Here is a 12,655-nt window from a genome sequence, read left to right on the forward strand (position 1 = left end):
CACCAGAGCATGAGCAGCTGTCTGAGAGTGAAGCCCCTGGAGATGAAGCGACGCCAGGAGGGGAAACGCCAGGAGCTGCTGAAACGCTGCCGGGGGGAGCTGCGGGGCGAGGACCCCCAGAAACAGGTGGCCCTGGAGGAGCTGAAGCAGGAGCTGGACAAGCAGATGGACGAGTTCCTCTCGGCCTACGGGCAGCGCTTTAAAGTGAAGATGGCCAAGTGGTTGGGCCTGTACATTGGGCCATCGCCAGCTGCCAGCGCGCGCCGGGCACGGGCTCGCCCCCACTGGCCCGCGCACCTGCCAATCAGCAAACGTCTCCGGCCCATTGGCTGCCCCTTCAGGAGGTGGGACGGGGGAAGGAAGGGATTCTGGGACTTGTAGTTTTATGTACCCAGTGGAGGAGAAGGGGGAGCTATGGCGCTTATGGGGGGGGGTCTAGTGGTTGGACCAGAGCCCTGGGGTAGCAGGGGGCTCCGGGGGCTATTTAAAGTGCTGGGTCTCCAGCTACCTCTGCTGCCTCGGTCCTCTAAATAGCCACGAGAGCCCCGCAGCTTCCCCAGGGCTCCGGCAGCTATTTAAAGGGCCAAGGTGGTAGAAGCAGGGGGGCCCCTGCCCTACCTGCAGCCAGCCCCTGCTGCACCCCCTAACCTGCCTCCAGCCCCGCATCCCCTGCCCGCACCAGCTCCTGCCTGCCTCCAGCCCCGCACCCCCTGCCCCCACCAGCCCGTCTCCAGCCAGCCCCTGCCTGCAGCCAGCCCCTGCTGCACCCCCTGCCCGCACCAGCCCCGCAGCCCCTGCCCTGCCTACAGCCAGCCCCTGTCTCCAGCCAGCCCCTGCTGCACCCCCGGCCTGCACCAGCCCTGCACCTCCTGCCTGCAGCCAGCCCCTGCTGCATCCCCTGCCCGCACCAGCCCCGCATCCCCTGCCCCCACCAGCCCGTCTCCAGCCAGCCCCTGCCTGCAGCCAGCCCCGCACTCCCTGCCTGCAGCCAGCCCCTGCTGCACCCCCTGCCCACACCAGGCCCACACCCCCTACCCTGCCTGCAGCCAGCCCCTGTCTCCAGCCAGCCCCGCACTCCCTGCCTGCAGCCAGCCCCTGCTGCACCCCCTGCCCTGCCTCCAGCCCCGCGCCCCCTGCCCCAGCCAGCCCCTGCCTGCAGCCAGCCCCGCACCCCCTGCCTGCAGCCAGCCGTTGCTGCACCCCCTGCCCGCACCAGCCCTGCATCCCCTGCCCTGCCTGTAGCCAGCCCCTGTCTCCAGCCAGCCCCTGCTGCACCCCCTGCCTGTACCAGCCCTGCACCCCCTGTCTGCAGCCAGCCCCTGCTGCACCCCCTGCCCTGCCTCCAGCGCCGCACCCCCTGCCCTGCCCGCAGCCAGGCCCACACCCCTTGCCCTGCCTCCAGGCAGACCCTACCTCCAGTCAGCCCCTGCCCTGCCTCCAGCTAGCAATGTATGTAATATACAATTTTTATTTTATTTATATAGTTATGGAAAGTAAATAATACATGGAAGAAATAAAAGGACGTTTTTTACGTGTTTTTTTTTTTTTTAGTCATCCCTTTCGGGGCCCCGCCTAACATGTTCAAATTGGGCCCCGCATTTCCTAAAGCCAGCCCTGCATACAATAATGGCAAAGTTCTTGGTTCAGGTTTGTAGCAGTGATAGAATAAACTGCAGGTTCAAATCAAGTACATCCACAGCTGCGATGGGTCATTCAGTCCTTTGTATAGAGCTTCCTTTTATAGCAAAGTCCCTGCAGAAGTATGAAGCAGGATTGAAGGCAAGATGGAGACGAGGCATCAGCCTTTTATAGTCTCTTGCCGTGTGGTCTTTGCTTTCTTTGTCCCAAGGACACTCTATTCAGCATGTGGCATAGAAAAACCTTAGAGTTCAGTCCATAGGCAGGTCCCTGCATCCCTTGCTGAGTCACAAGGTGTATCTACCTTCTCTCAATGGATCAATTGTATAGGTCATGGTTCTCAGTGGGCCATCAAGCAGGCTAGGCAGAACTAACACAAACTTGTCTGGGGTGTTCCCCGGAAGCATAGCACAAGTTCAAAATACAGACAGTATAGAGCCAATATTCATAACGTCAACTACAAAACTGATACACATATACGGATAGCATAATTATAATCAGCCAATCAGAACCTCTCCATAGACCCCTTCCACAACAACCTTTATACAATGTTGGCTGCAAATATATAACAGTGGTCACAACGGTGATCTATACAGTTACAGATTATGTCAATAGCGTCACAGGAGGTGACACGGCATCAGTGAGACTGATATTGGAATACTGCATCCAGTTTTGGTGTCCTCCTTTGAAAAAGATGTTGTGAAATTGGAGCTGGGACAGCAAAGAGCCACCAAATGTTCTGAGGGCTGGAGAAAAATGCCTTCTAGTGAACGGTTGAAAGAGCTCAACCTGTTTAGCTTATCAAAAGAAGATTGAAAGGTGACTTCATTGAAGTGTTGAAGTGCCTTAATGGAGAGAAAAGATTGGGTATTAAAGGGCTCTTTAATCGAGCAGAGAAAGGCAGAACAAGACCCAGTGTGGCTGGAAGGTGAAAAGAGACAAATTCATATTACAAATAAAGCACAAATATTCAACAGCGAGAATAATTCACCACAGGAACAAGCTACCAAGGAAAGTGGTGGATTCGCCCTCTCTTGCTATCATTTAATGAAGACTAGATGCCTTTCTGGAATGTTTTTGCCCCCAAAGTAGCTATGGTGTCATACAGGAGGCCTGTGACATGCAGGGGGTCAGATTAGATGCTCTAATGGTTTCTTCTGGCCATCAAGTCTACTAATTTCTGAAAAACTGAGTGTAGCATTGGGAACAGCGTCTGAGGGTTTACTGTTGTTAGCCAAATGGGCTCGTTTCCCCCTGGAGCTGCCCAATTACCCCAAGGAGGCACGGGAGTCGAGAAGACGGCTTCAAGTTCTTTATTGATCAGTCAGCTGAGCGGGTGTCCCCCTCGACTCATGCCAGAGGGAGGAACACACCTTACAAGCACAACTGGGCTTCTTTTATACAGAGAGACAAACAACTTAGCGTGTCTAAATTCTGCTAACCTATGCATTGTTTAAATTCAGTTCTAGTAGTAATCAGGATACATCTGTTTAGCTTCCCGTCCTTCACATTCCTTTCCCAGGGTCCGTCCAACCCCCTCCCCTTTTCCATATATCTTCTATACATCCTGTATACGTGCAGCTTCATGCATGGGAAACGACAGTGAGAACTGAGATAAGCATCTTTACTGGGATAACAAGCAGAAGCCGAGATAAACATGTTTTTCGGTTTTTGGGCCTAACAAGATTCCCCCCTAAAAAGCATTTTGAGAGCCTTATGGCCCCCACTCCTCAGCCTTCACCGGCTGGTATAGGGCCATCATTTGTTGGTGTATAATTTGATTAGCCATTCGTCAGACTAATGCAACTACACAGGGAGCTAAGCAAGCTAGGGTTAATAGGGTTGTAATAAAGAGTACAAAGAGAAGAAGGCCTTCTCGGAGCCATCCCAGTTGCGGTAACCAGGACGTGAACCAGTCCATATTCTACTCACCCCATGTTTGGACCGGGACATGGGCTAGCTTCCTCATTTCTTTTGTTAGCTGTTTTACCGCCTTTCCATTATCATCTATTTGTAAACAGCAATTAGATTAGTTTAATTTTGCACAGATTCCCCCTTCTTCTGCCAGCAAATAATCAAGAACTAGATGGTGCTGGTAGAGCACATTCCTCATCTGAGTGGACTGATCGGCCAAAAGATCAAGAGCTGCAGCCGTCTGATTAGTTATTATTTCTAAGATGGCTTGCAGCCTAATTATCCGATTCAAGTTGTAAATGGGCTCCCTTGCCCCTGAGATCCACTCATTAGGATTCCATGTAGCTGGACCATAATGTTTTATAATTCTCTCAGGGGGCCACTCCTGAGCCCCCCATGTTTGGGAGCTTCCGGCGGTCAGGGTGGAATCCACGAACCACCTTTCTCTAATTAAACCTTAATTCCCAATTTATTTCCCTGCATCTGGGGTAATAGAAAGAACAAGGGTCTTATATATCCAACATAACATATCCCAGACCAATTTGGAGGCAATCTTCAGTAGGCATAGGACCCGCAGATCCAATAATGGCCCTTTAGAGCCCAGGTTCCATTAGCAAAGGGGCCATCCCAGGTTTCCTCATTCTCATTGTCCTCTAGATGGTCAAAATATAAAGGATTACCTGGCCTAAAGGTCCCCCCCACCATTCCATCAGCTGAACTGCAATAATCACATCTCCACGCCCCAGCTCCTGCTTTCCAGACACAATCGCAGCCCCATTTTGGCTGATTGGTGCTAGACCAGAATTGTTTAAAACCCCATACTCGAGTTCCATTCTGATTTTGCCATGCCCATTTGAAACCACCGTACCACGTGGTCCTTGCTAGTGGTATTGTCTAGCTGGCAACTCGTGAATAGGGCGTCAAAGAACCCATCCTGTCCTACCGCCCTGCAACCTTCGGCCGTAAGGTAGTATTGTTTGGAGCATTGCACCCAACTATTATTGGTGAGCCTCACATGGGTCTGGTTCCATTGCCCCTGATATTTAGAGCAGTCATACAGATGACAATAAGGGTCCCAGCAATCAAACCCTGGGGATAGAGTCCAATCACACTTGCTTTCTTCCAAGTACACTCCCTCCCGCCTTGTCCGATTAAGGCAGAGAATACCCATTCCAGAAGAATACAGTCGCCAGGGGCTACTATCCTCAGTCCAAACCCCCGTTCCATTGTGGACTATACTCAAATTGCTGAGCCACCATTTGGGCTGTACCGGCTGGGCTACCCAAGGCCATTCATTTAATTCCCCTGGGCCTCCGCATACCCAACAGTTACTGAGGTTAATGGATTTTGCTATTGTCTCCCCCCAGCTGTAAAAACCTATTTTCCCAACCATAATAGTGGTGGAAGCACATAAACAAAAATATTAACAATAATTTCATTATCTTTTTCTAAACAGTCCCTTTAGTCCGTCTAAGTACTGATACTCCCAGGTGGAGTCTTCACCTGTGCCACCCCGGGCATCCGGAGCCGGGGCGGGCAGAGGGCTGGTGTCCTCTTCCGCTAGTTCAGTCTCCGGGTTAGGGTTCAGAAACCGCTTTACCCGCGTATGGTGTGTCCATTTGTCACTCCCAAGAACTTTGACTGCAGCTTGGCTGATGAGCGAGACAGTGTGCAGGCCGTCCCACCGTGGTGTAAGGGGGTCACGCTTCCACTTCTTGACGAGGACCTGATCACCGATCTGGAACGGGTACATGGGCTGGTCCAAGGGAAGGGCCTGAAAAGGCACTGCGTCGATGCAGCTGTAACAAAACAGATTGCAACCCAGAGACCTGTTTCCATAAGGAGTCCTTCCCCATTTCCCAGTTTACATCCTCCCGGAACCCCGGGATAATGGTGAAAGCTTAAGACCCTTACGTGGGGCCCTTTGAATGCGGGTAAGGGCGAGTGGTAACGCATCAAGCCACTTTAAACTAGACTGTGTGCATAGTTTAGTGAGGGTATCCTTGAGAGTTCTATTCATTCTTTCCACCTGTCCCGAGCTTTGCGGCCTCCAGGGTGTATGCAACTTCCATTGTATACTGAGTGCCTGGGACACCTGTTGCAAGACTTCAATACAGTCATGAGTGGGGCTGGTCTCATAGGAAACCCAAGGGTCAGGCAATAGGGTAGCTAGGTTGAGGGAGCTAACTGTCCTAGAGGTTAAGTTAGGGGCTAGCAAGGACCCTACCTCATATCTGGTATGTCAACTGGGATTTAGATGCTTTTCCCCAGCGCCTGTCCCCAGTATTTGAGGCATCCCGTGGGGAACCACAACCTCAGTGTCCCCCCCCAGGGTAAACTTTTCAGCCTCCTGTACAAGGAGAGCGGTTGCTGCAACGGCCCATAAGCAGGCAGGCCACCCCTTGGCGACAGGGTCCAAGACCTTCGAATAGTATCCAATGGGTCGCCAGGTTGGTCCTGACCTTTGGCACAGGACTCCAGCTGCCACCCCTCCTCTTTCATGAACGTATAGGGTGAATGGCTTCCGGGAATCTGGGAGGGCTAGAGTGGGAGGCTGAACCAAGGCTTCTTTAAGCTCTCGAAATGCTTTTTCCATTTCCCTGGTCCATTTCCAGTGGAGCAGACCTTCTTTAGTCAAAGACTCATATAGTGGTCTGGCTTTTCCCCCATAGTCAGGGATCCAGAGTCGACAGAAGCCAGTCAGTCCCAGAAATGCCCTTAGTTCTCGGGGGTTCCGGGGCTGAGGGCTGTTAAGTATAACCTGGATTCTTTCTTTGCCCAAACTGCGACTCCCTTGGCAGAGGTGGTATCCAAGGAAGGTGACCTGCTGCTTAACCAACTGAGCTTTTTCCTTTGATACTTTATATCCCTGTACCCCAAGGGGATTGAGGAGCTCTACAGTTTGCTCCTTGCAGACTGTCTCTGTTCAGTACTCAAGAGCAGATCATCGCAGTACTGAACTATGTTACATGCAGGATGGTTAGCCAGGAATGGGGCCAGGTCCCTTTTTAGCTGGCTGCCAAAAATCTCGGGTGCACAGGTGAGTCCTTGTGGGACAACGGTCCAAAGGTATTGAGCCCTGTAATGGGTGTCCGGATCCTCCCACTCAAAGGCAAACAGTCTCTGCTATTAACTTGTTAATTTGTCTTAGGTCCTGGACCAACCGATACTGCCCATTAGGCTTAGGCACCCCCATTATTGGAGTATTGTATGGGGACGTGTCTTCCTTTAACCACCTGCACTGCAAAAACTTTTGAATCAGGGGTTTTAACCCGATCCGAGTGGTTAGCTTAAGGGGGTATTGTTGAATTCGGACTGGGCTGCTTCCCTCCTTAAGGGAAATATGCACTGGTGTAGCATTCCTGGCTCGGGCCACGCCTCCTTCCTCCGCCCAGACCTTGGGATTTACCCCCCCTCCCCTCCCCCGCAGGTGGCTTCCATCACTTCCCTTACATTCCAGGGAGTGATCTCTAGCATTTATGAGAGCCATCTGATAATTAGAGGCTTGTTGCTTAGGGATTCTGACTTCCATTGTCCCGTTATCGAATGTGATCTCCGCCTGTAATTTAGTGAGGATATCTCATCCGAGCAGCGCTATGGGGCAGGAGGGACTGCAAACAAACTGATGGGAAATTTGACGGTCCCCTATTTTTACTAGGAGAGGCAAAGTTTTTTTTCCAAAGCTATAGTTTGTCCCTCTATCCCCTGGACTATGGCACGTCCCCGAGCTCTATCTCGGGGAGCCTTATTAAGGGGGAGCAAACTAAGAGTGGCCCCAGTATCAATAAGGGCTTCAATTGGGCAGCACTCCACTTTAATATTTACCGTGGGATCCAGGCTGGCAGCTTGTGCTGTCAGGAGGGGCCGCTGGGTCCCCCAGCCCCCCTATGGGGAAGACTCCTCCCCTGAACGTCCTGTACTGTTGTAGAGGATGGGAAGGGACGGGGTTTTATCTTTACGTTCCTTTCCCATGGCCTGTCACCGGGGGCATTCATTCTTCCAGTGCCCCTCTTTCCTACAGATAGCGCACTGATTTCGACCCAGGCAGGGGCCCCGCCCCTTCCCCGGTGGCCCTGGCCGTCCCTTAACTTTGTCCCCCCTTTCTTCATATCCTTTCCTTTGGGCCATGGCTAAAACACGGGCCCCTTTCTTCCGAGAACGGGGGCTTCTGTTGCTTCCAATTATATAGATCACTAGTGGTAAAGGGAACATATACCATAGTGAGATTACCCTCAGGGGCTACAGTTTCCTGCAGTGGACACAAATAATTCTGTTGTAGGGGCCCTTGGAGTACCGGGCCACCCTTGCTCCTGGTGTGGTTAGACACCGGGGAGCTCAGAGAGATCGGAGGGGGCTCTCGTTTGGAAAAGTCCTGGTCGCTTGGCTCACCCCTTTCAGTTGAGCCATTATCCTCAGAGGAGGGGGTGGGGATTTCAATTGAGGATACCGGAGCCAGGAGGCCGGGATACAAAGGGGGAGGGGGCATAGGATCAGGGGCAGAGGGAATCACAGCCCGCAGACAAGATTTCTTAACAGGGAAACAGGGTTTCCTAACAGGGGCACGGGCCATTAAAGTTTTAATAGTTTGTGATCTACATTTTTGTAACCATGGGGGATGATTGGCCACAAGGTCCTGCCAAATATCTATATAGGGATATTGGTCCCAATGCCCATCCCAGGTCACAATGCTATGTACTGCTTGTACAACCCCTGGTTTGAGCGTCCCTCCCTCGGGCCATTCCACCCCGAATGTCATCCATTCAAGAGTACAGAATTTTACAAGCTTGTCTTTACATAATACAATTCCATAATTAGCCTGGCATCTAAACGCCTTCCAGTTATGCAGCATACATCCCAGGGGTGTCCAGGAGAAGGTGCTTTGTCCGGACCCCATTATGCTTTACCCAGAGTTTTCCGAGACAGAGATATCAAGAGGGGGAAGAGGTATAGATCTAGTTCTAACTCAGATATCCGCTGGGTCATGAGGTTCGGCTGACCCCCCTTGCAATCAAGATATCCTGGTCATCGGGTTTCCCCTCGCAGGAGTCTTGGGGCGGCTGAAGTCAGCTTAAGCCTCAGACCTGTCAGCAGCACTCATTCATCTTTCACACAGATCCTTTAATCAGTTACAATCTCGGTTTCCAACACACCATTAAGAGGAGAAACAAGATTACTCTTCCTATAGACAAGAGTAATCCCTGAGGTTGCTCCAAGTCCCAGTAATTGTTAAAAACGGCCCATGGACTTGTGGAGTTAGTTACGTTACTCATTGGCCGTTATTTGCTTACCCTTTAACCAAAAACACAACAACAAGACATTTACAAAGCTACAATAATGTTAACATACCTTCCCGTATACAGGCTGCCTAGGGGATTTCCACCATGTCCAACCCACACCTCGGGGGCGTTATTCCTCAAACCCAGGAGGTAAACGCACTTACCGCCCGAAGTGGCCGCGTCCGGCAGTCAGACTTCCCCTCCTTCTGAAGCCGTCTTGCTTCCGTGTCCTTCAGAGTTCTCTTTAGAGAGGACGCAGCCGCCCCGGCCGATTGTGACGATCCGAGGCCCGAGCAAAGCAACAGCTCGAGGTGGCCACTCCTCGGAATCGCCCTCGGCCGTCGGTCAGTGCCCTCTACAGGGAGAGAAGTCCCGGCGGAGTCGCCATTTGTTAGCCAAATGGGCTCGTTTCCCCCTGGAGCTGCCCAATTACCCCAAGGAGGCACGGGAGTCGAGAAGACGGCTTCAAGTTCTTTATTGATCAGTCAGCTGAGCGGGTGTCCCCCTCGACTCATGCCAGAGGGAGGAACACACCTTACAAGCACAACTGGGCTTCTTTTATACAGAGAGACAAACAACTTAGCGTGTCTAAATTCTGCTAACCTATGCATTGTTTAAATTCAGTTCTAGTAGTAATCAGGATACATCTGTTTAGCTTCCCGTCCTTCACATTCCTTTCCCAGGGTCCGTCCAACCCCCTCCCCTTTTCCATATATCTTCTATACATCCTGTATACGTGCAGCTTCATGCATGGGAAACGACAGTGAGAACTGAGATAAGCATCTTTACTGGGATAACAAGCAGAAGCCGAGATAAACATGTTTTTCGGTTTTTGGGCCTAACACTGTCCAGTCCGCTTGCTTCCTAAAATGAACACTCCTTGAGTGGGGTGATCCACAGGGAGTAGCTCAAAGCTCCCAAGTGCCTGGCCAGGGGCAGGACATTAGCACAGCAAGGGAGGGGCATGGCAGTGGCATCACAAAGGCCTTTTGCAGGACCTCAGACTATTGGTCAAAGGTGGTGACCTCACAGAGAGATGCTGACATCAGCCAGGAAGGACAGAGGCGAGTGGCCCGGGAAAGCTCAGAGACTCCTGTGGCTTTGCTTCAGCAAGTCTCTGTCTCGAGGTCTCTCTTTGAGGACTGAGAGAACATTCGGGTTCACGTGCGTGAGTGGCAGGAGGAATCTCTTTCGAGTGTTCTCCTTCCCTTTTCGTGATTGTACTAGAAAGCAGACGTCCCTGTGTAGAAGGTAAGAGCCTCCTCGAGGTTTGAAACCTGTTCAGTCTGATCCATCGGGTGAGAGTTGTATTCTAGGCATGGAAAACACGAGCTTGAGGAGGCAGAATTTTATTCCGCACCTGGGATTTTGTCCCTTAGAATCACTGGGGACATTGGGGTTTGTCCTTTTTGTTTCATCTTTTCCTCCAGCCCTCCCTCCTTTCTTTTCTTCTCTTGCTTCTGTTGTCCTTTCCCCTGTTCCCCTCCCAACACCAGAGTGTGTGTGTTTGTGTGTCGCGGGGGAGTGCTCTGCAGCTCCCACGGTGGGAGGTCCACCCAAAAATGTGGGGCTGAAAGAGTGCCCCGGCAGTGATCCCCACCAGTAGCGTAGCTGGGGGGGTGCAGGGGAAGCAGCCACTTCCCCTCAGCACATTTTCCAAAAGTGGCGCCTTAGTCAGGGGTTACCATGGCACCAGCGGGCGGGGCCCACGCTCCGCTCTGAAGCTTGGCCTGCCCGGCCGGCGCTGACCTCCTGCACGCAAAGGGGGGGCAGCACGGCCGGAGGAGCCATGCGGGGGGGCAGCACAGCCGGAGGAGCCATCCTTTGGGCTCTCTGGTGAGAACCCTCAGCCTCCCCCCTGACTGGCTGAGCAGGGGCTTATTAACAGGGAGGAGACTCAGGTCCTTGTTCTCTTTTAAGACCAAGTAAATAAGTCATAAGCAGTTCTATGTTTGATGAATTTTGCTGCTTCTCTGCATTAATTGTCTCTGAGCAGCTCATGAATCTCTCTACCATTGCAGTTCTCCTAAAATACTTGCTGAATAATTACTATGCACTGTTGTTGGTCTGGAACTCATCTGAGAGCACTTTATTCAGGAAATTCAAGATCCGATAGTTAGTTTGAAAATCAGGGCTCTTGGGTCCTATTCCCAACTCTGCCACTGACTGGCTGTGTGACCTAAGACAAGTCAATTCTCCTTTCTCAACCTTAGCTTCTCCCTCTTTCAAGTAGGGATAATAATGATCCGCTCCTACTTACCTCACGGTGGGTGGAGGATGGAGATCCATTGGAGAGTGTCACTAGGAGGAGTGCATAATATGAGGTGTCCTATCACATTTACTCAGATCAGATTGTGACCTAATAGAATAGCTGAAATAGTTTATTTTATTTGTATTTTTTTATTTTGAAATTGTTAAGAGCAGCAACTACTTAGCTCAGACTCAGGCATCTTATCTAATTCTCGAGATCTAAGTGTCTCCTCTTTGTGTGCGAGGAGACAATTTAACACACTGTGACAAACAGGAGATGCTTTTGTTTTGCAACAAAATATTTTTGCAAAGAGCTTTCATCCCACTTGTTATGAGTTCAAGAAACAAACTGGCTTAGTCTCAATGGGATTTTCTGACAGAAACGGTTTCTGCCAGAGCTCCAGCGGCGATTTAAAGGGCCCAGGGCTCCCCGCAGCGGCTGGAGCCCTGGGCCCTTTAAATCACCAACGCGGAAGCCGGTCCAGTCCGGCACGGCGTACTGGCTCTTGCTGCTACGCTGTACCGGACCGGACTGGCTTAGTTTCCCCTCTGCCATGCTTCTGGGGGGTTTGTTGTCCATTAGAACAGGAGTCGGGACTAGTGAGTTCTCTTTCTAGCTCTGCCACCGCCTTGCTGTCTAGGCGCAGTGCTCGGCAGGGGCTGGGGCCAGGGGTGTGGGGCCGGGGGCCCGCGCGGTGCTGGGCCGGAGGCTGGGCTGGGGACTGGCGCGGTGCTCGGCCGGGGGCTGGCACGGTGCTCGGCCGGGGTCCGGCGCGGTGTTGGGCCGGGGGTCGGAGTGGTGCTGGGCCGGGGGCCGGCGTGGGCACTTGACCAGGGGCCGGGGTGGTGCTGGGCCGGGGGCCAGCGCGTTGCTCGGCCAGGGGCTGGTGCAGTGCTCGGCCGGGGGCGGCGGCACATTGCCGGGGGCCGGCGCCCCAGGGCCCGAGCCGGGCAGGAGACGCCGGGGCCAGAGCCTCTTGGCCTGGGTTGGCCAGCCACCGGAGTTAGCCGCTCGGCCAGGGGGGCCGGACTGAGCCGCGCTGCACCCCACCCCAGGCTACCTGCTGCCTCCCTGTTTCAGGTTTCCCGCGAACATTTGATTCACGGGAAGCAGGGGAGGGGGAGGAGCAGGGGGCGGAGCGTTCAGGGGAGGGGGCAGAGTTGGGGCGGGGCTGGGGCGGGGAAGGGGCGGAGTTGGGGTGGGGCTGGGGCCGGCGCGGTGCTCAGCCGGGGGCTGGGGCCGGGGCCAGCATGGTGCTGGGCTGGGGCCGGGCCAGGGGCCGGGCCAGGGGCCGGCGCGGTGTTCCGCCGGGGGCCGGGTTGGGAGTGGTGCTCGGCCAGGGGCCGGGGGCGCGGGCACTTGGCCGGGGGCCGGCGCCCCGGGGCCCGAGCCGGGCGGGAGGCGCCGGGGCCAGAGCCTCTTGGCTTGGGCCAGCTGGCCACAGGAGGGAGCCACTCGGCCACGGGGGCCGGACTGGGCCGCCTGCACCCGGCCCCAGCCTACCTGCTGCCTCCCTGTTTCAGGCTTCCCGCAAACATTTGATTCGCGGGAAGCAGGGGAGCGGGAGGAGCAGGGG

The 12,655-nt window shown here is 53.5% G+C and overlaps 1 long non-coding RNA gene across 1 annotated transcript; it reads right to left on the minus strand.

Annotated features, from left to right (window-relative positions):
• Positions 1-2,935: 2,935 nt before the first annotated feature.
• LOC128835995 (uncharacterized) lies at positions 2,936-9,665 on the minus strand. Its single transcript, XR_008444725.1, has 2 exons — positions 8,993-9,665; positions 2,936-5,351 (listed from the first exon to the last, which is right to left on the minus strand). It is a non-coding gene; the product is annotated as an uncharacterized LOC128835995 (long non-coding RNA).
• Between the last annotated feature and the right edge of the window lie 2,990 nt (positions 9,666-12,655).

Source organism: Malaclemys terrapin, chromosome 4, assembly GCF_027887155.1.
Source record: "Malaclemys terrapin pileata isolate rMalTer1 chromosome 4, rMalTer1.hap1, whole genome shotgun sequence".
NCBI classification, from domain to species: Eukaryota; Metazoa; Chordata; order Testudines; family Emydidae; genus Malaclemys; species Malaclemys terrapin.